Below are 22,070 nucleotides of genomic sequence, written 5' to 3' on the forward strand. Positions count from 1 at the left end.
AGTCCCTCCTCTTCTCACACGCCTGTTGTCGACCCTTGGCCTGAAAGAAACAGCGAAACTCAAGTTTAACATATTCCCACCAATCAGAGACTGTTTGGAAGCTACCCTTGTAGGACTGCCACATTGCGTAGGCTGCTCTCAGCTCCTCCACGACTTCATCCTGAGCCAGCAGAGCACAATTCAGCTTCCAGGAGCCGGGCCCGGACGGAAAACCGTCGCCGAGGACACCTTGTAAGTGAATGGCTCTGTGGTCGGAGAAGAAGCAGGAGACCATCGAGTGCCTACTCTGCCTGACTGCCCGAGAGGTGAACACAAAGTCAATCCTGGAGCGGAGTGAGCCATCGGGTCGGCTCCACGAATAGTTCGTGGAGCCTCTCCCCATGGAGCCCACCACGTCCTGAAGAGAGGCCTCGGTTACCATCTCGATGAGCAGCTTGGAAGTGATGTCCAACTTGGCAGATGTGCCAGAACTACGACCATCCTCCTCGATGGGGCAGTTGAAATCCCCGGCCATCACTAAGGTCCTGGTGGTGGCAAGCTGAAGCCGCAGGGTCTGGAAAAGCTCCAAACGCTCATTCTTCAGTGGGGACGCATACACGTTGATGAACCTGACAGGTTCTCCCGCCCAGTTGCCATCTACAACAAGAGCCCTGCCGCAGATGAGCTCCTGGACGGACTCAAGCGTGAATGCGCCCCCCCTGATCAGAATTGCGACCCCCGCAGACTTGCAGTCACCCCCACCGGACCAGTAGGATGGACCGTGGGACCACTCCCTGGCCAGATGTTTGAAGGACCTAGAGGAGGGAAGGGAACATTCCTGCAACATATAAACATCACACAACTGGGAAGTAAGGAAGGCATAAATAGTCTGACGTCTGAACTTGTCCTTGATGCTCCTGACATTAATGGAAAATAAGTTAATATTAGCCATCATGTAGGGAAAAAAGAAAAAGTTAGCGCAGGCAATACACCTTAGTTACCACTCCGGTCGGGTGGTCCCTCGTCGGTGTTGACTGCTGGTGACGGGATCACCAGCAGGCCCTCTTCCTCCATCTGGTCAAGCAGCGCGGCCTCGATCTCGGCGACCACCAGTTCCTCCTCTTCTGGCTCGGCCACCAGGGTCTCAACCATGTGCTCCATCTCTTCTGGCTCAGGGAGGGTATCCTCCTTTTCGCCTACGAAATCCAGAATCTTCTTTTTGGAGGATTCAGTAGCAGGGCTGTCCTCCACCTTCCTCTTTCCCCGGGTTGGAACTGGGGAGACAAGAAGAGGAAAATCCTCCTCGGAATAGATAGCGGCGGGTGGAGGAAAGGTTAATTCCACCGCTACCATGGTCTGGGGAGGGAGAGTGGCTGCCGGGGCAGGGGAAAGGACACCTGCTGAGGAGTAGGGGAAGGAGGAAGAGGAAGTGGAATCCTCAGCAGGGGTGGCCGGGGTGGGGGGGGATTGGACGGGGGTGGCAGGGGGAGGGATCGAGAGAGGGGTGACAGAACTCTTACCCTCCTTTGACTTTTTCTTCTGCTTCGGAGCTGCTGGGACCGTCGCTGGGGCTTTGGCCACCGACTCCTTGACCGCATTGGCCTTGGTCGTCTCGGCCTTGGCGGCTGGGGCCTTGGTCGTCGCGTCCTTGACCTTCACAGGCCTGGTCGTCGGGGCCTTGTCCTCCGTAGCTGGGGTCGTCGCAACCACCGATGCCCAGGATCTCTCACGCTTGGGGCAATCCTTGTACAGATGAGCCGCCAGCCCACACAGGTTGCAGGACGTCTTCTTCGGGCAGTCCTTCGAGCTGTGTCCCGTCACTCGACAAATCCTGCAGGCATCCTCCTTGCAGTCCTTCATCTCGTGGCCGTTCTTGCCGCATCTCCTGCAGTTCCGCGGCATGTCCGGGTAATAGATGAGGCCGTAGGAGTTGCCCAGGGAGAATGTCGGGGGCAGGTGCCGAAGTCCGTCTGAGTACGCCAGGTCCCTGTGAAGTCTAACGGTCACCGACCACTTACCTGTCCAGAAGCCGAGTCCATTCAGGATGTGAGAGGGTTCCTTCACAACCAAACAGAAGCGTCTCAGGAAGGTACAGATGTCTTGGCCTGGGGTGTGCGGGTTGCGCATGGAGACCGTGATCCTCCTTTCGTCCCTCTGGATAGGGCAGCTACCTTTAAAGGCAGAGAAAGAATTATCCGGTCCTTTTGCGCTTACCATTTCCCAGAACCTCCTGCAGGTGTTCACAGTGGCGAAGGTGACGAAGAAGATCCCCGTCAAGAAGGTCTGGATGCTGAGGGTGTCCGACCTGGAGAAGCCTCGATCCAGCAGCATCTTCTGGCAGAACACGTCCGAGGACATGTCCGGCACCCTCCCATCCACTTCCTTCAGCTTCAGGGCCACCGTCTGCCGCATCCATGGCTCCAGGGCTGGAGCTTCGTGGCGGGGCTTCTGGGGTCCCTTCTGCTGGCCAGTCGTGGAGGCAGAGTCCTTGGGGTCAGAATCGGCTCCTGGCTGGGCCCTCCTGGCTGTCCCCTGCTCCAGGCTCTTCTTTTCGGCCTTCCTCGCAGCGCTTGCCATGGCTTTCCTCCTGCAGTTACTTCTTGGAGCTGGATCTGGAACTCTTCCCGGAATGGGTGGAGCTATGCAGATTCTTCTCCCGTCGTGTTCTGGACAAATTCCCCGAAAGGTCTTTGTCTCGATGATTTTCTTCCTCGAAGATTCCACAGGACAGCCCGATTCTTCTCCGAGTCTTCGTCTTCTTCTGGATTCTTTAGAGCTTCTTCCTCCCACCGATATCCGCCTTCCTTCTCCGATGTCAGCTGGGCTCCGAAGCTCTTCTCCTTCCGAGTTCGATCGCTCTCGTCAAGTGTACATCGTAGCTCTTGTGTTCTTATAAGAACAGATACTACACTTGATCTTAGCCAAAAGGCCGAGAAGCGATAACCAGAATTGGTTTCAAACTACGGAGCCACCCAAGGATCCTGAAAAGTCCATTTGTGGAGATGAGCTCCTGGACTCCCGTTAAGAAGACATGTTGTCAACCTCTAGATCCCTTACATGCCTGCACTTTTCGGCTTGCTGCTGCTGCTATCCACGCGTTTTAGATCTGCATAACTCCACCTCTTCAAACACAGCACCTTCACCCCCTGCTGTTCCCACCCGCCTCAACACCGTTGGAAGGGAGGAGAACCAATTAAGGTGGGGGGTGGGGTGGAACGAGCAGCTGTCTACCCTTAGCAGGAGGGCTCCTGATTACATACCTCTCCTGCTGCTGCTGCTGCTGGCTGTCCAGCAGCAGACTGAAGGTGGCTGCTGCTGTGCACAGGTATATAAAGGCTCAGAGCCTATTATGACACGCGCAGCCAGCGTTCCATTGCCACATTCCATCTACTGCAGGCAGGATACCTGGCTGGCTGAATGTCGCTGAGAAGCTCACAGAGACCGCCATAAGCAACAGTTTAACAGAATGCCACAGACTAATCAACCAAACTTTTTGGGTTGGGTTCTCTTTTATAGTCTGCAGGCATTAAATGAAAGAAGTCAGTGTTCCAGCAGAAGGAGACAACGTTTCAGAAAAGGCATTGTAGCAAACCAAAAAAGAAATTTTAAGCGCAGCAGAGTAACCAGCGCACATACCTGTTAGCTCAGGTGAGTTTAAAAGGCTGCTGTTGATAACAAGGGCATTTGCTAAATAGATGGTGTGTGTGCAACAATATACTGAAAGGTCAATTATATTGTGCAGCTTATTTCACCACCTGTAGTTATTTAGGTGAAAGCTCCAAAATGCTTGCCTAATATATCTGTTTATCCAAAAGGAAGTAAAAAGGGAGAGCTAGAAAGATAGCATTGCATCACATTACATGGCAATGCAATGCACAGTTGCTGAAGTTGAACCAAAATGAGCTTGTAATCTGGCTTCTGCAACTTTGAACATGAAAAATCCAATGAGGAGAAGAAAAGCAAAGCCAAAGAGTCCATCCCAAAATCCGACAAACAAGCAAAATGAACAAAAAACATTGAATTCAATTCTTTCTGATTTTAGAAACTGCATTAAAGAAGGGGTGCACCGGTCCTGGAGATACTGCAATACCAGGTCAATGCGTGGAGTGGACAGAGCAAGCTCTTTTTCCATCTCCCTGTTCTAAAAATCCATTTAATATATGGTCCCCAGATAGGGGACGTATCAGATATTAAACTGATAAGAACAGATTTTTTTTTTTTTTTTTTTTTTATCGAAAGCCCGAATTCGTGTACAAAACCCGAGTGCGCTTAAAAAAGTGACAAGTGCCACAAAAAAAGTGCACTAGGATGCTGATCTTCTTGAAACCCTCTCCAAAAGGAGAAGGGTCCCCCAAACCATTCCCCGTCCCTCCGAGCCAGAAGGCCACAGCGAGGAACAGGGACAAATAGCCACCTCCAGCCGGAGCCAGAGGCGACCCAATCTTACCCCCAATACCTGCCCGAGTTCTCACCCGAGCAAGGCACTGGGAGCCAAAGACTGTGCTCCCCTCCCGGAAGAGGGGAGCCAACAACGCTTTCCTCCCGAAAGAGGAGAGCCAGGGGGGTTCAGGGGGGAGCGGAACCTGATGGCCACACACTCCCCCCCTAGACCTGCCAAGAGAGGAACCCGTAAGGGAACCGCATCCCGACAAAATCCTAGTAAGGACGTGGACACACGTGAAAAAGTGGACACACAGTGACAAAAAAAATTAAATAAATAGTGAAGGTTTCACAGTATAATACTGCCCGGACCTTCGACCGGGAATTGAAAAATTCCCCATCCTAAGGCCAGAAGGCCCGGAATAAGGGTGTGTGTGAAGAAAGAAATATTGAAGTGCTAGTGCAAATATGCCATAAACTCAAGTGGGGTTCCCAATCCCAGTGAGTTAAGGCACCCCAGGGTCACCACTCCTGGGGCACTTCACACTTCGGGCTTTCGATCTTCCCCGGCCCAATGGCGTCGATCCTGGGGGGCCATGCTTTCCACCAGATGACTATATTAGCCAACTGGCGTACTAACAAGCGCCTAAGCCCCAGTGTGAATAATGTATCAATCTACTAGGGCGGCCAACATCCAAAACCGCCTTTTCGAAAGATACTACACTTGATCTTAGCCAAAAGGCCGAGAAGCGATAACCAGAATTGGTTTCAAACTACGGAGCCACCCAAGGATCCTGAAAAGTCCATTTGTGGAGATGAGCTCCTGGACTCCCGTTAAGAAGACATGTTGTCAACCTCTAGATCCCTTACATGCCTGCACTTTTCGGCTTGCTGCTGCTGCAATCCACGCGTTTTAGATCTGCATAACTCCACCTCTTTAAACACAGCACCTTCACCCCCTGCTGTTCCCACCCGCCTCAACACCGTTGGAAGGGAGGAGAACCAATTAAGGCGGGGGGTGGGGTGGAACGAGCAGCTGTCTACCCTTAGCAGGAGGGCTCCTGATTACATACCTCTCCTGCTGCTGCTGCTGCTGGCTGTCCAGCAGCAGACTGAAGGTGGCTGCTGCTGTGCACAGGTATATAAAGGCTCAGAGCCTATTATGACACGCGCAGCCAGCGTTCCATTGCCACATTCCATCTACTGCAGGCAGGATACCTGGCTGGCTGAATGTCGCTGAGAAGCTCACAGAGACCGCCATAAGCAACAGTTTAACAGAATGCCACAGACTAATCAACCAAACTTTTTGGGTTGGGTTCTCTTTTATAGTCTGCAGGCATTAAATGAAAGAAGTCAGTGTTCCAGCAGAAGGAGACAACGTTTCAGAAAAGGCATTGTAGCAAACCAAAAAAGAAATTTTAAGCGCAGCAGAGTAACCAGCGCACATACCTGTTAGCTCAGGTGAGTTTAAAAGGCTGCTGTTGATAACAAGGGCATTTGCTAAATAGATGGTGTGTGTGCAACAATATACTGAAAGGTCAATTATATTCTGCAGCTTATCTCACCACCTGTAGTTATTTAGGTGAAAGCTCCAAAATGCTTGCCTAATATGTCTGTTTATCCAAAAGGAAGTAAAAAGGGAGAGCTAGAAAGATAGCATTGCATCACATTACATGGCAATGCAATGCACAGTTGCTGAAGTTGAACCAAAATGAGCTTGTAATCTGGCTTCTGCAACTTTGAACATGAAAAATCCAATGAGGAGAAGAAAAGCAAAGCCAAAGAGTCCATCCCAAAATCCGACAAACAAGCAAAATGAACAAAAAACATTGAATTCAATTCTTTCTGATTTTAGAAACTGCATTAAAGAAGGGGTGCACCGGTCCTGGAGATACTGCAATACCAGGTCAATGCGTGGAGTGGACAGAGCAAGCTCTTTTTCCATCTCCCTGTTCTAAAAATCCATTTAATATATGGTCCCCAGATAGGGGACGTATCAGATATTAAACTGATAAGAACAGATTTTTTTTTTTGATTGAAGCTGCATCCAAGGCACTGAAAAATGTGACCGAAGTCACACCAAAACAGCGCACGAGGCGAGGATTCATGTGGACCCTTCCCGGAGGAGAGGGTCCCCAATAAACCATCCCCATCCCTCCGAGCCAGAAGGCCACAGCGAGGGTCAGGGATCTCCGATGCTCTCCCTAGCCGAAGCCGGAGAAGAGCCGTTTTCGTGCTCCCAGCTTCCATCTAGGCTGCCACCCTAGTGGAGCTGGAGCCTGTGTTGGTTTCTCAGCCCAAAGCTGACCGGACCTCCGACCGGGTTTATAAAAATTCCCCTTCCTAGCCCGGAGGCCAGGAATAGGGGGGGTTGCTCAGAAAGTATGATTGGCAAAGGTGCGGCGTGCTACGAAGCCAAGTCTTTCTGGGGTTCCCAGTCCCAGTAAGCTTGGACTCCCACCAGGGCGCCTACTCCTGGGGCACATTGCTCCAAAGCCCTCACACTTACCCAGCCTAGTGACTTCGATCCTGGAGGGCCATGTTTTCCATCAGATAACTCTATGAGCCACCTGGCGTACTAACAAGTGCACCAAACCAGTGTGTAATATGCATCAATTTACTAGGGCAGCCCAAGGACAAAACTGCCTTTTCAAAAGATTCTACACTTGATCTTAGCCAAAAGGCCGAGAAGCGATAACCAGAATTGGTTTCAAACTACGGAGCCACCCAAGGATCCTGAAAAGTCCATTTGTGGAGATGAGCTCCTGGACTCCCGTTAAGAAGACATGTTGTCAACCTCTAGATCCCTTACATGCCTGCACTTTTCGGCTTGCTGCTGCTGCAATCCACGCGTTTTAGATCTGCATAACTCCACCTCTTTAAACACAGCACCTTCACCCCCTGCTGTTCCCACCCGCCTCAACACCGTTGGAAGGGAGGAGAACCAATTAAGGCGGGGGGTGGGGTGGAACGAGCAGCTGTCTACCCTTAGCAGGAGGGCTCCTGATTACATACCTCTCCTGCTGCTGCTGCTGCTGGCTGTCCAGCAGCAGACTGAAGGTGGCTGCTGCTGTGCACAGGTATATAAAGGCTCAGAGCCTATTATGACACGCGCAGCCAGCGTTCCATTGCCACATTCCATCTACTGCAGGCAGGATACCTGGCTGGCTGAATGTCGCTGAGAAGCTCACAGAGACCGCCATAAGCAACAGTTTAACAGAATGCCACAGACTAATCAACCAAACTTTTTGGGTTGGGTTCTCTTTTATAGTCTGCAGGCATTAAATGAAAGAAGTCAGTGTTCCAGCAGAAGGAGACAACGTTTCAGAAAAGGCATTGTAGCAAACCAAAAAAGAAATTTTAAGCGCAGCAGAGTAACCTGTGCACATACCTGTTAGCTCAGGTGAGTTTAAAAGGCTGCTGTTGATAACAAGGGCATTTGCTAAATAGATGGTGTGTGTGCAACAATATACTGAAAGGTCAATTATATTGTGCAGCTTATCTCACCACCTGTAGTTATTTAGGTGAAAGCTCCAAAATGCTTGCCTAATATGTCTGTTTATCCAAAAGGAAGTAAAAAGGGAGAGCTAGAAAGATAGCATTGCATCACATTACATGGCAATGCAATGCACAGTTGCTGAAGTTGAACCAAAATGAGCTTGTAATCTGGCTTCTGCAACTTTGAACATGAAAAATCCAATGAGGAGAAGAAAAGCAAAGCCAAAGAGTCCATCCCAAAATCCGACAAACAAGCAAAATGAACAAAAAACATTGAATTCAATTCTTTCTGATTTTAGAAACTGCATTAAAGAAGGGGTGCACCGGTCCTGGAGATACTGCAATACCAGGTCAATGCGTGGAGTGGACAGAGCAAGCTCTTTTTCCATCTCCCTGTTCTAAAAATCCATTTAATATATGGTCCCCAGATAGGGGACGTATCAGATATTAAACTGATAAGAACAGATTTTTTTTTTTTTTTTTGAAAGCCCGAATTCGTGTACAAAACCCGAGTGCGCTTAAAAAAGTGACAAGTGCCACAAAAAAAGTGCACTAGGATGCTGGTCTTCTTGAAACCCTCTCCAAAAGGAGAAGGGTCCCCCAAACCATTCCCCGTCCCTCCGAGCCAAAAGGCCACAGCGAGGAACAGGGACAAAAAGCCACCTCCAGCCGAAGCCAGAGGCGACCCAATCTTACCCCCAGCAACTGCCCGAGTTCTCACCCGAGCAAGGCACTGGGAGCCAAAGACTGTGCTCCCCTCCCGGAAGAGGGGAGCCAACAACGCTCTCCTCCCGAAAGAGGAGAGCCAGGGGGTTCAGGGGGGAGCGGAACCTGATGGCCACACACTCCCCCCCTAGACCTGCCAAGAGAGGAACCCGTAAGGGAACCGCATCCCGACAAAATCCTAGTAGGACGTGACACACGTGAATAAGTGGACACACAGTGACAAAGAAATTAAATAAATAGTGAAGGTTTCACAGTATAATACTGCCCGGACCTTCGACCGGGAATTGAAAAATTCCCCATCCTAAGGCCAGAAGGCCCGGAATAAGGGTGTGTGCGAAGAAAGAAAATTTGAAGTGCTTGTGCAAATGTACCATAAACTCAAGTGGGGTTCCCAATCCCAGTGAGTTAAGGCACCCCAGGGTCACCACTCCTGGGGCACTTCACACTTCGGGCTTTCGATCTTCCCCGGCCCAATGGCGTCGATCCAGGGGGGCCATGCTTTCCACCAGATGACTATATTAGCCACCTGGCGTACTAACAAGCGCCTAAACCCCAGTGTGCATAATGTATCAATCTACTAGGGTGGCCAACATCCAAAACCGCCTTTTCGAAAGATACTACACTTGATCTTAGCCAAAAGGCCGAGAAGCGATAACCAGAATTGGTTTCAAACTACGGAGCCACCCAAGGATCCTGAAAAGTCCATTTGTGGAGATGAGCTCCTGGACTCCCGTTAAGAAGACATGTTGTCAACCTCTAGATCCCTTACATGCCTGCACTTTTCGGCTTGCTGCTGCTGCAATCCACGCGTTTTAGATCTGCATAACTCCACCTCTTTAAACACAGCACCTTCACCCCCTGCTGTTCCCACCCGCCTCAACACCGTTGGAAGGGAGGAGAACCAATTAAGGCGGGGGGTGGGGTGGAACGAGCAGCTGTCTACCCTTAGCAGGAGGGCTCCTGATTACATACCTCTCCTGCTGCTGCTGCTGCTGGCTGTCCAGCAGCAGACTGAAGGTGGCTGCTGCTGTGCACAGGTATATAAAGGCTCAGAGCCTATTATGACACGCGCAGCCAGCGTTCCATTGCCACATTCCATCTACTGCAGGCAGGATACCTGGCTGGCTGAATGTCGCTGAGAAGCTCACAGAGACCGCCATAAGCAACAGTTTAACAGAATGCCACAGACTAATCAACCAAACTTTTTGGGTTGGGTTCTCTTTTATAGTCTGCAGGCATTAAATGAAAGAAGTCAGTGTTCCAGCAGAAGGAGACAACGTTTCAGAAAAGGCATTGTAGCAAACCAAAAAAGAAATTTTAAGCGCAGCAGAGTAACCAGCGCACATACCTGTTAGCTCAGGTGAGTTTAAAAGGCTGCTGTTGATAACAAGGGCATTTGCTAAATAGATGGTGTGTGTGCAACAATATACTGAAAGGTCAATTATATTGTGCAGCTTATCTCACCACCTGTAGTTATTTAGGTGAAAGCTCCAAAATGCTTGCCTAATATGTCTGTTTATCCAAAAGGAAGTAAAAAGGGAGAGCTAGAAAGATAGCATTGCATCACATTACATGGCAATGCAATGCACAGTTGCTGAAGTTGAACCAAAATGAGCTTGTAATCTGGCTTCTGCAACTTTGAACATGAAAAATCCAATGAGGAGAAGAAAAGCAAAGCCAAAGAGTCCATCCCAAAATCCGACAAACAAGCAAAATGAACAAAAAACATTGAATTCAATTCTTTCTGATTTTAGAAACTGCATTAAAGAAGGGGTGCACCGGTCCTGGAGATACTGCAATACCAGGTCAATGCGTGGAGTGGACAGAGCAAGCTCTTTTTCCATCTCCCTGTTCTAAAAATCCATTTAATATATGGTCCCCAGATAGGGGACGTATCAGATATTAAACTGATAAGAACAGATACTACACTTGATCTTAGCCAAAAGGCCGAGAAGCGATAACCAGAATTGGTTTCAAACTACGGAGCCACCCAAGGATCCTGAAAAGTCCATTTGTGGAGATGAGCTCCTGGACTCCCGTTAAGAAGACATGTTGTCAACCTCTAGATCCCTTACATGCCTGCACTTTTCGGCTTGCTGCTGCTGCAATCCACGCGTTTTAGATCTGCATAACTCCACCTCTTTAAACACAGCACCTTCACCCCCTGCTGTTCCCACCCGCCTCAACACCGTTGGAAGGGAGGAGAACCAATTAAGGCGGGGGGTGGGGTGGAACGAGCAGCTGTCTACCCTTAGCAGGAGGGCTCCTGATTACATACCTCTCCTGCTGCTGCTGCTGCTGGCTGTCCAGCAGCAGACTGAAGGTGGCTGCTGCTGTGCACAGGTATATAAAGGCTCAGAGCCTATTATGACACGCGCAGCCAGCGTTCCATTGCCACATTCCATCTACTGCAGGCAGGATACCTGGCTGGCTGAATGTCGCTGAGAAGCTCACAGAGACCGCCATAAGCAACAGTTTAACAGAATGCCACAGACTAATCAACCAAACTTTTTGGGTTGGGTTCTCTTTTATAGTCTGCAGGCATTAAATGAAAGAAGTCAGTGTTCCAGCAGAAGGAGACAACGTTTCAGAAAAGGCATTGTAGCAAACCAAAAAAGAAATTTTAAGCGCAGCAGAGTAACCAGCGCACATACCTGTTAGCTCAGGTGAGTTTAAAAGGCTGCTGTTGATAACAAGGGCATTTGCTAAATAGATGGTGTGTGTGCAACAATATACTGAAAGGTCAATTATATTCTGCAGCTTATCTCACCACCTGTAGTTATTTAGGTGAAAGCTCCAAAATGCTTGCCTAATATGTCTGTTTATCCAAAAGGAAGTAAAAAGGGAGAGCTAGAAAGATAGCATTGCATCACATTACATGGCAATGCAATGCACAGTTGCTGAAGTTGAACCAAAATGAGCTTGTAATCTGGCTTCTGCAACTTTGAACATGAAAAATCCAATGAGGAGAAGAAAAGCAAAGCCAAAGAGTCCATCCCAAAATCCGACAAACAAGCAAAATGAACAAAAAACATTGAATTCAATTCTTTCTGATTTTAGAAACTGCATTAAAGAAGGGGTGCACCGGTCCTGGAGATACTGCAATACCAGGTCAATGCGTGGAGTGGACAGAGCAAGCTCTTTTTCCATCTCCCTGTTCTAAAAATCCATTTAATATATGGTCCCCAGATAGGGGACGTATCAGATATTAAACTGATAAGAACAGATTTTTTTTTTTGATTGAAGCTGCATCCAAGGCACTGAAAAATGTGACCGAAGTCACACCAAAACAGCGCACGAGGCGAGGATTCATGTGGACCCTTCCCGGAGGAGAGGGTCCCCAATAAACCATCCCCATCCCTCCGAGCCAGAAGGCCACAGCGAGGGTCAGGGATCTCCGATGCTCTCCCTAGCCGAAGCCGGAGAAGAGCCGTTTTCGTGCTCCCAGCTTCCATCTAGGCTGCCACCCTAGTGGAGCTGGAGCCTGTGTTGGTTTCTCAGCCCAAAGCTGACCGGACCTCCGACCGGGTTTATAAAAATTCCCCTTCCTAGCCCGGAGGCCAGGAATAGGGGGGGTTGCTCAGAAAGTATGATTGGCAAAGGTGCGGCGTGCTACGAAGCCAAGTCTTTCTGGGGTTCCCAGTCCCAGTAAGCTTGGACTCCCACCAGGGCGCCTACTCCTGGGGCACATTGCTCCAAAGCCCTCACACTTACCCAGCCTAGTGACTTCGATCCTGGAGGGCCATGTTTTCCATCAGATAACTCTATGAGCCACCTGGCGTACTAACAAGTGCACCAAACCAGTGTGTAATATGCATCAATTTACTAGGGCAGCCCAAGGACAAAACTGCCTTTTCAAAAGATTCTACACTTGATCTTAGCCAAAAGGCCGAGAAGCGATAACCAGAATTGGTTTCAAACTACGGAGCCACCCAAGGATCCTGAAAAGTCCATTTGTGGAGATGAGCTCCTGGACTCCCGTTAAGAAGACATGTTGTCAACCTCTAGATCCCTTACATGCCTGCACTTTTCGGCTTGCTGCTGCTGCAATCCACGCGTTTTAGATCTGCATAACTCCACCTCTTTAAACACAGCACCTTCACCCCCTGCTGTTCCCACCCGCCTCAACACCGTTGGAAGGGAGGAGAACCAATTAAGGCGGGGGGTGGGGTGGAACGAGCAGCTGTCTACCCTTAGCAGGAGGGCTCCTGATTACATACCTCTCCTGCTGCTGCTGCTGCTGGCTGTCCAGCAGCAGACTGAAGGTGGCTGCTGCTGTGCACAGGTATATAAAGGCTCAGAGCCTATTATGACACGCGCAGCCAGCGTTCCATTGCCACATTCCATCTACTGCAGGCAGGATACCTGGCTGGCTGAATGTCGCTGAGAAGCTCACAGAGACCGCCATAAGCAACAGTTTAACAGAATGCCACAGACTAATCAACCAAACTTTTTGGGTTGGGTTCTCTTTTATAGTCTGCAGGCATTAAATGAAAGAAGTCAGTGTTCCAGCAGAAGGAGACAACGTTTCAGAAAAGGCATTGTAGCAAACCAAAAAAGAAATTTTAAGCGCAGCAGAGTAACCTGTGCACATACCTGTTAGCTCAGGTGAGTTTAAAAGGCTGCTGTTGATAACAAGGGCATTTGCTAAATAGATGGTGTGTGTGCAACAATATACTGAAAGGTCAATTATATTGTGCAGCTTATCTCACCACCTGTAGTTATTTAGGTGAAAGCTCCAAAATGCTTGCCTAATATGTCTGTTTATCCAAAAGGAAGTAAAAAGGGAGAGCTAGAAAGATAGCATTGCATCACATTACATGGCAATGCAATGCACAGTTGCTGAAGTTGAACCAAAATGAGCTTGTAATCTGGCTTCTGCAACTTTGAACATGAAAAATCCAATGAGGAGAAGAAAAGCAAAGCCAAAGAGTCCATCCCAAAATCCGACAAACAAGCAAAATGAACAAAAAACATTGAATTCAATTCTTTCTGATTTTAGAAACTGCATTAAAGAAGGGGTGCACCGGTCCTGGAGATACTGCAATACCAGGTCAATGCGTGGAGTGGACAGAGCAAGCTCTTTTTCCATCTCCCTGTTCTAAAAATCCATTTAATATATGGTCCCCAGATAGGGGACGTATCAGATATTAAACTGATAAGAACAGATTTTTTTTTTTTTTTTTGAAAGCCCGAATTCGTGTACAAAACCCGAGTGCGCTTAAAAAAGTGACAAGTGCCACAAAAAAAGTGCACTAGGATGCTGGTCTTCTTGAAACCCTCTCCAAAAGGAGAAGGGTCCCCCAAACCATTCCCCGTCCCTCCGAGCCAAAAGGCCACAGCGAGGAACAGGGACAAAAAGCCACCTCCAGCCGAAGCCAGAGGCGACCCAATCTTACCCCCAGCAACTGCCCGAGTTCTCACCCGAGCAAGGCACTGGGAGCCAAAGACTGTGCTCCCCTCCCGGAAGAGGGGAGCCAACAACGCTCTCCTCCCGAAAGAGGAGAGCCAGGGGGTTCAGGGGGGAGCGGAACCTGATGGCCACACACTCCCCCCCTAGACCTGCCAAGAGAGGAACCCGTAAGGGAACCGCATCCCGACAAAATCCTAGTAGGACGTGACACACGTGAATAAGTGGACACACAGTGACAAAGAAATTAAATAAATAGTGAAGGTTTCACAGTATAATACTGCCCGGACCTTCGACCGGGAATTGAAAAATTCCCCATCCTAAGGCCAGAAGGCCCGGAATAAGGGTGTGTGCGAAGAAAGAAAATTTGAAGTGCTTGTGCAAATGTACCATAAACTCAAGTGGGGTTCCCAATCCCAGTGAGTTAAGGCACCCCAGGGTCACCACTCCTGGGGCACTTCACACTTCGGGCTTTCGATCTTCCCCGGCCCAATGGCGTCGATCCAGGGGGGCCATGCTTTCCACCAGATGACTATATTAGCCACCTGGCGTACTAACAAGCGCCTAAACCCCAGTGTGCATAATGTATCAATCTACTAGGGTGGCCAACATCCAAAACCGCCTTTTCGAAAGATACTACACTTGATCTTAGCCAAAAGGCCGAGAAGCGATAACCAGAATTGGTTTCAAACTACGGAGCCACCCAAGGATCCTGAAAAGTCCATTTGTGGAGATGAGCTCCTGGACTCCCGTTAAGAAGACATGTTGTCAACCTCTAGATCCCTTACATGCCTGCACTTTTCGGCTTGCTGCTGCTGCAATCCACGCGTTTTAGATCTGCATAACTCCACCTCTTTAAACACAGCACCTTCACCCCCTGCTGTTCCCACCCGCCTCAACACCGTTGGAAGGGAGGAGAACCAATTAAGGCGGGGGGTGGGGTGGAACGAGCAGCTGTCTACCCTTAGCAGGAGGGCTCCTGATTACATACCTCTCCTGCTGCTGCTGCTGCTGGCTGTCCAGCAGCAGACTGAAGGTGGCTGCTGCTGTGCACAGGTATATAAAGGCTCAGAGCCTATTATGACACGCGCAGCCAGCGTTCCATTGCCACATTCCATCTACTGCAGGCAGGATACCTGGCTGGCTGAATGTCGCTGAGAAGCTCACAGAGACCGCCATAAGCAACAGTTTAACAGAATGCCACAGACTAATCAACCAAACTTTTTGGGTTGGGTTCTCTTTTATAGTCTGCAGGCATTAAATGAAAGAAGTCAGTGTTCCAGCAGAAGGAGACAACGTTTCAGAAAAGGCATTGTAGCAAACCAAAAAAGAAATTTTAAGCGCAGCAGAGTAACCAGCGCACATACCTGTTAGCTCAGGTGAGTTTAAAAGGCTGCTGTTGATAACAAGGGCATTTGCTAAATAGATGGTGTGTGTGCAACAATATACTGAAAGGTCAATTATATTGTGCAGCTTATCTCACCACCTGTAGTTATTTAGGTGAAAGCTCCAAAATGCTTGCCTAATATGTCTGTTTATCCAAAAGGAAGTAAAAAGGGAGAGCTAGAAAGATAGCATTGCATCACATTACATGGCAATGCAATGCACAGTTGCTGAAGTTGAACCAAAATGAGCTTGTAATCTGGCTTCTGCAACTTTGAACATGAAAAATCCAATGAGGAGAAGAAAAGCAAAGCCAAAGAGTCCATCCCAAAATCCGACAAACAAGCAAAATGAACAAAAAACATTGAATTCAATTCTTTCTGATTTTAGAAACTGCATTAAAGAAGGGGTGCACCGGTCCTGGAGATACTGCAATACCAGGTCAATGCGTGGAGTGGACAGAGCAAGCTCTTTTTCCATCTCCCTGTTCTAAAAATCCATTTAATATATGGTCCCCAGATAGGGGACGTATCAGATATTAAACTGATAAGAACAGATACTACACTTGATCTTAGCCAAAAGGCCGAGAAGCGATAACCAGAATTGGTTTCAAACTACGGAGCCACCCAAGGATCCTGAAAAGTCCATTTGTGGAGATGAGCTCCTGGACTCCCGTTAAGAAGACATGTTGTCAACCTCTAGATCCCTTACATGCCTGCACTTTTCGGCTTGCTGCTGCTGCAATCCACGCGTTTTAGATCTGCATAACTCCACCTCTTTAAACACAGCACCTTCACCCCCTGCTGTTCCCACCCGCCTCAACACCGTTGGAAGGGAGGAGAACCAATTAAGGCGGGGGGTGGGGTGGAACGAGCAGCTGTCTACCCTTAGCAGGAGGGCTCCTGATTACATACCTCTCCTGCTGCTGCTGCTGCTGGCTGTCCAGCAGCAGACTGAAGGTGGCTGCTGCTGTGCACAGGTATATAAAGGCTCAGAGCCTATTATGACACGCGCAGCCAGCGTTCCATTGCCACATTCCATCTACTGCAGGCAGGATACCTGGCTGGCTGAATGTCTCTGAGAAGCTCACAGAGACCGCCATAAGCAACAGTTTAACAGAATGCCACAGACTAATCAACCAAACTTTTTGGGTTGGGTTCTCTTTTATAGTCTGCAGGCATTAAATGAAAGAAGTCAGTGTTCCAGCAGAAGGAGACAACGTTTCAGAAAAGGCATTGTAGCAAACCAAAAAAGAAATTTTAAGCGCAGCAGAGTAACCAGCGCACATACCTGTTAGCTCAGGTGAGTTTAAAAGGCTGCTGTTGATAACAAGGGCATTTGCTAAATAGATGGTGTGTGTGCAACAATATACTGAAAGGTCAATTATATTGTGCAGCTTATCTCACCACCTGTAGTTATTTAGGTGAAAGCTCCAAAATGCTTGCCTAATATGTCTGTTTATCCAAAAGGAAGTAAAAAGGGAGAGCTAGAAAGATAGCATTGCATCACATTACATGGCAATGCAATGCACAGTTGCTGAAGTTGAACCAAAATGAGCTTGTAATCTGGCTTCTGCAACTTTGAACATGAAAAATCCAATGAGGAGAAGAAAAGCAAAGCCAAAGAGTCCATCCCAAAATCCGACAAACAAGCAAAATGAACAAAAAACATTGAATTCAATTCTTTCTGATTTTAGAAACTGCATTAAAGAAGGGGTGCACCGGTCCTGGAGATACTGCAATACCAGGTCAATGCGTGGAGTGGACAGAGCAAGCTCTTTTTCCATCTCCCTGTTCTAAAAATCCATTTAATATATGGTCCCCAGATAGGGGACGTATCAGATATTAAACTGATAAGAACAGATACTACACTTGATCTTAGCCAAAAGGCCGAGAAGCGATAACCAGAATTGGTTTCAAACTACGGAGCCACCCAAGGATCCTGAAAAGTCCATTTGTGGAGATGAGCTCCTGGACTCCCGTTAAGAAGACATGTTGTCAACCTCTAGATCCCTTACATGCCTGCACTTTTCGGCTTGCTGCTGCTGCAATCCACGCGTTTTAGATCTGCATAACTCCACCTCTTTAAACACAGCACCTTCACCCCCTGCTGTTCCCACCCGCCTCAACACCGTTGGAAGGGAGGAGAACCAATTAAGGCGGGGGGTGGGGTGGAACGAGCAGCTGTCTACCCTTAGCAGGAGGGCTCCTGATTACATACCTCTCCTGCTGCTGCTGCTGCTGGCTGTCCAGCAGCAGACTGAAGGTGGCTGCTGCTGTGCACAGGTATATAAAGGCTCAGAGCCTATTATGACACGCGCAGCCAGCGTTCCATTGCCACATTCCATCTACTGCAGGCAGGATACCTGGCTGGCTGAATGTCGCTGAGAAGCTCACAGAGACCGCCATAAGCAACAGTTTAACAGAATGCCACAGACTAATCAACCAAACTTTTTGGGTTGGGTTCTCTTTTATAGTCTGCAGGCATTAAATGAAAGAAGTCAGTGTTCCAGCAGAAGGAGACAACGTTTCAGAAAAGGCATTGTAGCAAACCAAAAAAGAAATTTTAAGCGCAGCAGAGTAACCAGCGCACATACCTGTTAGCTCAGGTGAGTTTAAAAGGCTGCTGTTGATAACAAGGGCATTTGCTAAATAGATGGTGTGTGTGCAACAATATACTGAAAGGTCAATTATATTGTGCAGCTTATCTCACCACCTGTAGTTATTTAGGTGAAAGCTCCAAAATGCTTGCCTAATATGTCTGTTTATCCAAAAGGAAGTAAAAAGGGAGAGCTAGAAAGATAGCATTGCATCACATTACATGGCAATGCAATGCACAGTTGCTGAAGTTGAACCAAAATGAGCTTGTAATCTGGCTTCTGCAACTTTGAACATGAAAAATCCAATGAGGAGAAGAAAAGCAAAGCCAAAGAGTCCATCCCAAAATCCGACAAACAAGCAAAATGAACAAAAAACATTGAATTCAATTCTTTCTGATTTTAGAAACTGCATTAAAGAAGGGGTGCACCGGTCCTGGAGATACTGCAATACCAGGTCAATGCGTGGAGTGGACAGAGCAAGCTCTTTTTCCATCTCCCTGTTCTAAAAATCCATTTAATATATGGTCCCCAGATAGGGGACGTATCAGATATTAAACTGATAAGAACAGATTTTTTGATTGAATATATCTTTTATTAGCACAAAAAATAAGTTAACAGACAGTGTACAGTGCCGCAGCCCAGTACACACAGAATTCTACATCATATTTACATAGCATGAGGATACGACGCACTAACTAGACACATCACACCCCTATGCTACACAAAACACTCAATCTGAAAGAAAAAGCATGTCAATCAATACAGTACGACGAACCGTGATAAGGGATGGGGATTGGGAAAAAGGGGATGGGGAGGGGAAAATCACAGGCCCGAAGCTTTATTGAAAGACAAGACACATAAGGGGAGAGGGGGAGGAGGGGTTTAGTCCTCATCCTCGTCCTCCGGACCGTCCATGATGGAATAGTCTCTGAGCAGGCTGTGGATCAGCCTGCGGCAGTCCTGGATGGACATCCTCTCCCTCCTCAAGATGAGCCGGTTCCTGGCGACCCAAACGGCATCCTTGAAGCAGTTCATAAGGCGCCAAGCCTCCTGGATGGCTCCGACGGTATGAACCCCAGGGAAGAGTCCGTAAAGCACAGAATGGTGCGATAGGCTCGCCCTGGGGACAGAGTTCCTCAGGTCGTCCTCAAGTGCAGTCAATAGGCGCTGTGCAAATCCGCAGTCCCAAAAAGTGTGCAAAGATGTTTCCTCCATGAAGGGGCACCTTGGGCAGTACCGGGTCTTGCACAGGTTCCGGGCATGCATGAATGACCGGACGGGCAGTCCGCCCTGAATCGCCATCCACGACAAGTCCTTGTGCCCGTTGGTCAGCCTGTCAGACGACACATTTGTCCACACAGTCTCCAGCGTGTCCTGGTGAAGTCCTGTGATGTTCTCCACGTCATCCTTGGCTCTGATTAGCTTGTGGATAGTTTTGGGCTTCCACAAGTCGGGCTTGAGTCCCTCCAGTTGATGCTCCCCCACAAATCGAACGACGTCTCCGTAGAACCATGGCGTCGTCCAGTTGTAGGGGAAGGAGCTGTCCCACTTGTCCCAGCCGAGTCGCCTCCAAAGAGGAAGCAGGAAGAAGCGAGACATGGACCTGCCCGCGGAGCCATTCTTGACTTGCAAAGTCCGGCGGACACAATCACACACAAAAGAGGATCGCAGGAGGGTGGGGATATCTGGAACGCCCTTCCCACCCTTGCGAGGCTCCTTGTACATGACGGCCCGCCTGACTCTGTCCATCTTGGATCCCCAGACAAAGTGAAACACTGTCCTGGTAATGGCCCTGCACACAGTGACGTGTGGGGGCCAGGCCTGCGCCGTGTACTGCAAGACGGGCAGGACCTCATTACGCAGGACGAGTGCCTTACCCTCACAAGTGAGGTGTCTGAGGCTCCAGAGTCCGATCCGTTGCTTCACCTTGGCCAAGCGTTCTTGCCAGGACTTGAGGGCCGCTCCTTCCTTCCCGAACCAGACTCCCAGCACCTTGAGGAAATCCGGTTGAATGTTGAAGGGGAAGGGGGCGGAGGAGGCCGGCTGCCAATCCCCGAAGAGCATGGCTTCCGACTTCCTGCAGTTGACTTTGGCCCCTGAAGCCCGGCCGAACCTCTCACACGTCTGGACGAGGGCGTCGACTGAACCACGATCAGCGCAGAAGACGGTGACGTCGTCCATGTAGAGCGAGCACTTGAACTCGTGTCGTCCCGGACCCGGTGCGGTGATCCCTCTGATCTCTCCATTCTGCCGGATAGCCTCTGCGAAGAGTTCTATAACACAAACAAAAAGAAGAGGTGATAGAGGGCAGCCTTGTCTGACCCCAGAGAGGACAGGGAAGGGGTCAGTCTTCCAGCCGTTCACCAACACCGAGCTGTGGATATCAAAATACATCAGACGGACATACGAACAAAACATGTTACCCAAACCTAACCGGTGCAGAGCTCGGCCCATGAACTCGTGGGAAACCCGGTCGAAGGCCTTCTCCTGATCCAAGGAGACCAGGGCCGCGTGTGCGCGGCGGACCTTGATGTACTCGACCGTGTCCCGCACGAGAGCGAGGCTGTCTGCGATGCGACGTCCAGGGATGCCGCAGGTCTGGTCCAGGTGGATGATCCGTCCGATGACCGTCTTAAGTCGTGTCGCCATCGTCTTGGCCAGGATCTTGTAGTCCACGTTGAGCAGAGTGATGGGACGCCAATTCCTCAGGTCGCACCTCTCTCCCTTCCGCTTGTACAGGATCGTGACCATTCCTTCCCTCAAAGATGGAGGCATTCTACCCTCCACCACCATCTCCTCGTACAGGTCCAACAGGTCCGGACAGATGAGGTCTCCCAGCGCTACATAGAGCTCCGCTGGAAGACCATCACTGCCCGGGGTCCTGCCGGTCCTAAAGGATTTAGCGGCAGAGAGCAATTCGCCCACCATCAGAGGTTTGTCCAAGGCTGCCGTGCCTGCAGGATCAAGATGGTTAGTGATACCTGACAGGAACTTATCAGCAGCGTCGGGGTCGGTAGTCTTGTGGGAGTAGAGTTCGCTGTAGAAGTCGCTGACGACCCTCATCACGTCCTCCTTCCCACGTCGCATGTTTCCACTCTCGTCTCGCAGCTCGTTCAGGGGCGTGTGACCGGCATGAAGTTTTCTGAAAAAGAATGAGTTACATTTCTCACCCTTCTCCAGATTCTCCACTTTGGAACGGAAGACGATTCGCTTGGACTCCTCCTCAAAGTGCCTTTTCAGGCTCTTCTTGGTCTCCTCCAGCTCCTCCCTCACGTCCCAGCCGCAGTGAAGAAGGTCCTGCAGCGACCGCAGCTCGCGCTGCAGCCCTCTGAAGTCCCTCCTCTTCTCACACGCCTGTTGTCGACCCTTGGCCTGAAAGAAACAGCGAAACTCAAGTTTAACATATTCCCACCAATCAGAGACTGTTTGGAAGCTACCCTTGTAGGACTGCCACATTGCGTAGGCTGCTCTCAGCTCCTCCACGACTTCATCCTGAGCCAGCAGAGCACAATTCAGCTTCCAGGAGCCGGGGCCGGACGGAAAACCGTCGCCGAGGACACCTTGTAAGTGAATGGCTCTGTGGTCGGAGAAGAAGCAGGAGACCATCGAGTGCCTACTCTGCCTGACTGCCCGAGAGGTGAACACAAAGTCAATCCTGGAGCGGAGTGAGCCATCGGGTCGGCTCCACGAATAGTTCGTGGAGCCTCTCCCCATGGAGCCCACCACGTCCTGAAGAGAGGCCTCGGTTACCATCTCGATGAGCAGCTTGGACGTGATGTCCAACTTGGCAGATGTGCCAGAACTACGACCATCCTCCTCGATGGGGCAGTTGAAATCCCCGGCCATCACTAAGGTCCTGGTGGTGGCAAGCTGAAGCCGCAGGGTCTGGAAAAGCTCCAAACGCTCATTCTTCAGTGGGGACGCATACACGTTGATGAACCTGACAGGTTCTCCCGCCCAGTTGCCATCTACAACAAGAGCCCTGCCGCAGATGAGCTCCTGGACGGACTCAAGCGTGAATGCGCCCCCCCTGATCAGAATTGCGACCCCCGCAGACTTGCAGTCACCCCCACCGGACCAGTAGGATGGACCGTG

At 49.6% G+C, this 22,070-nt stretch overlaps 7 non-coding genes and 8 pseudogenes across 7 annotated transcripts; all 15 read right to left on the reverse strand.

Annotated features, from left to right (window-relative positions):
• Positions 1–2,842: 2,842 nt before the first annotated feature.
• LOC141196935 (U2 spliceosomal RNA) lies at positions 2,843–2,920 on the reverse strand (annotated as a pseudogene).
• Positions 2,921–4,035: 1,115 nt separating this feature from the next.
• Positions 4,036–4,224, reverse strand: LOC141196925 (U2 spliceosomal RNA). Its single transcript, XR_012269304.1, has one exon. It is a non-coding gene; the product is annotated as a U2 spliceosomal RNA (small nuclear RNA).
• A 740-nt stretch (positions 4,225–4,964) lies between these two features.
• Positions 4,965–5,113, reverse strand: LOC141196945 (U2 spliceosomal RNA; annotated as a pseudogene).
• Positions 5,114–6,228: 1,115 nt separating this feature from the next.
• LOC141196896 (U2 spliceosomal RNA) lies at positions 6,229–6,415 on the reverse strand. Its single transcript, XR_012269286.1, has one exon. It is a non-coding gene; the product is annotated as a U2 spliceosomal RNA (small nuclear RNA).
• Positions 6,416–6,939: 524 nt separating this feature from the next.
• On the reverse strand, positions 6,940–7,055 carry LOC141196942 (U2 spliceosomal RNA; annotated as a pseudogene).
• A 1,115-nt stretch (positions 7,056–8,170) lies between these two features.
• Positions 8,171–8,351, reverse strand: LOC141196919 (U2 spliceosomal RNA; annotated as a pseudogene).
• Positions 8,352–9,160: 809 nt separating this feature from the next.
• On the reverse strand, positions 9,161–9,236 carry LOC141196947 (U2 spliceosomal RNA; annotated as a pseudogene).
• Positions 9,237–10,351: 1,115 nt separating this feature from the next.
• Positions 10,352–10,542, reverse strand: LOC141196993 (U2 spliceosomal RNA). Its single transcript, XR_012269345.1, has one exon. It is a non-coding gene; the product is annotated as a U2 spliceosomal RNA (small nuclear RNA).
• A 1,115-nt stretch (positions 10,543–11,657) lies between these two features.
• On the reverse strand, positions 11,658–11,844 carry LOC141196897 (U2 spliceosomal RNA). Its single transcript, XR_012269287.1, has one exon. It is a non-coding gene; the product is annotated as a U2 spliceosomal RNA (small nuclear RNA).
• Positions 11,845–12,368: 524 nt separating this feature from the next.
• Positions 12,369–12,484, reverse strand: LOC141196943 (U2 spliceosomal RNA; annotated as a pseudogene).
• Positions 12,485–13,599: 1,115 nt separating this feature from the next.
• On the reverse strand, positions 13,600–13,780 carry LOC141196920 (U2 spliceosomal RNA; annotated as a pseudogene).
• Positions 13,781–14,589: 809 nt separating this feature from the next.
• LOC141196948 (U2 spliceosomal RNA) lies at positions 14,590–14,665 on the reverse strand (annotated as a pseudogene).
• A 1,115-nt stretch (positions 14,666–15,780) lies between these two features.
• LOC141196877 (U2 spliceosomal RNA) lies at positions 15,781–15,971 on the reverse strand. The gene has a single exon (XR_012269267.1). It is a non-coding gene; the product is annotated as a U2 spliceosomal RNA (small nuclear RNA).
• Positions 15,972–17,086: 1,115 nt separating this feature from the next.
• Positions 17,087–17,277, reverse strand: LOC141196888 (U2 spliceosomal RNA). Its single transcript, XR_012269278.1, has one exon. It is a non-coding gene; the product is annotated as a U2 spliceosomal RNA (small nuclear RNA).
• Positions 17,278–18,392: 1,115 nt separating this feature from the next.
• Positions 18,393–18,585, reverse strand: LOC141196898 (U2 spliceosomal RNA). The gene has a single exon (XR_012269288.1). It is a non-coding gene; the product is annotated as a U2 spliceosomal RNA (small nuclear RNA).
• Between the last annotated feature and the right edge of the window lie 3,485 nt (positions 18,586–22,070).

This window comes from Phyllobates terribilis, unplaced genomic scaffold (genome assembly GCF_046119375.1).
Source record: "Phyllobates terribilis strain yellow unplaced genomic scaffold, ASM4611937v1 Scaffold_76__1_contigs__length_6945272, whole genome shotgun sequence".
Taxonomy (NCBI): Eukaryota; Metazoa; Chordata; class Amphibia; order Anura; family Dendrobatidae; genus Phyllobates; species Phyllobates terribilis.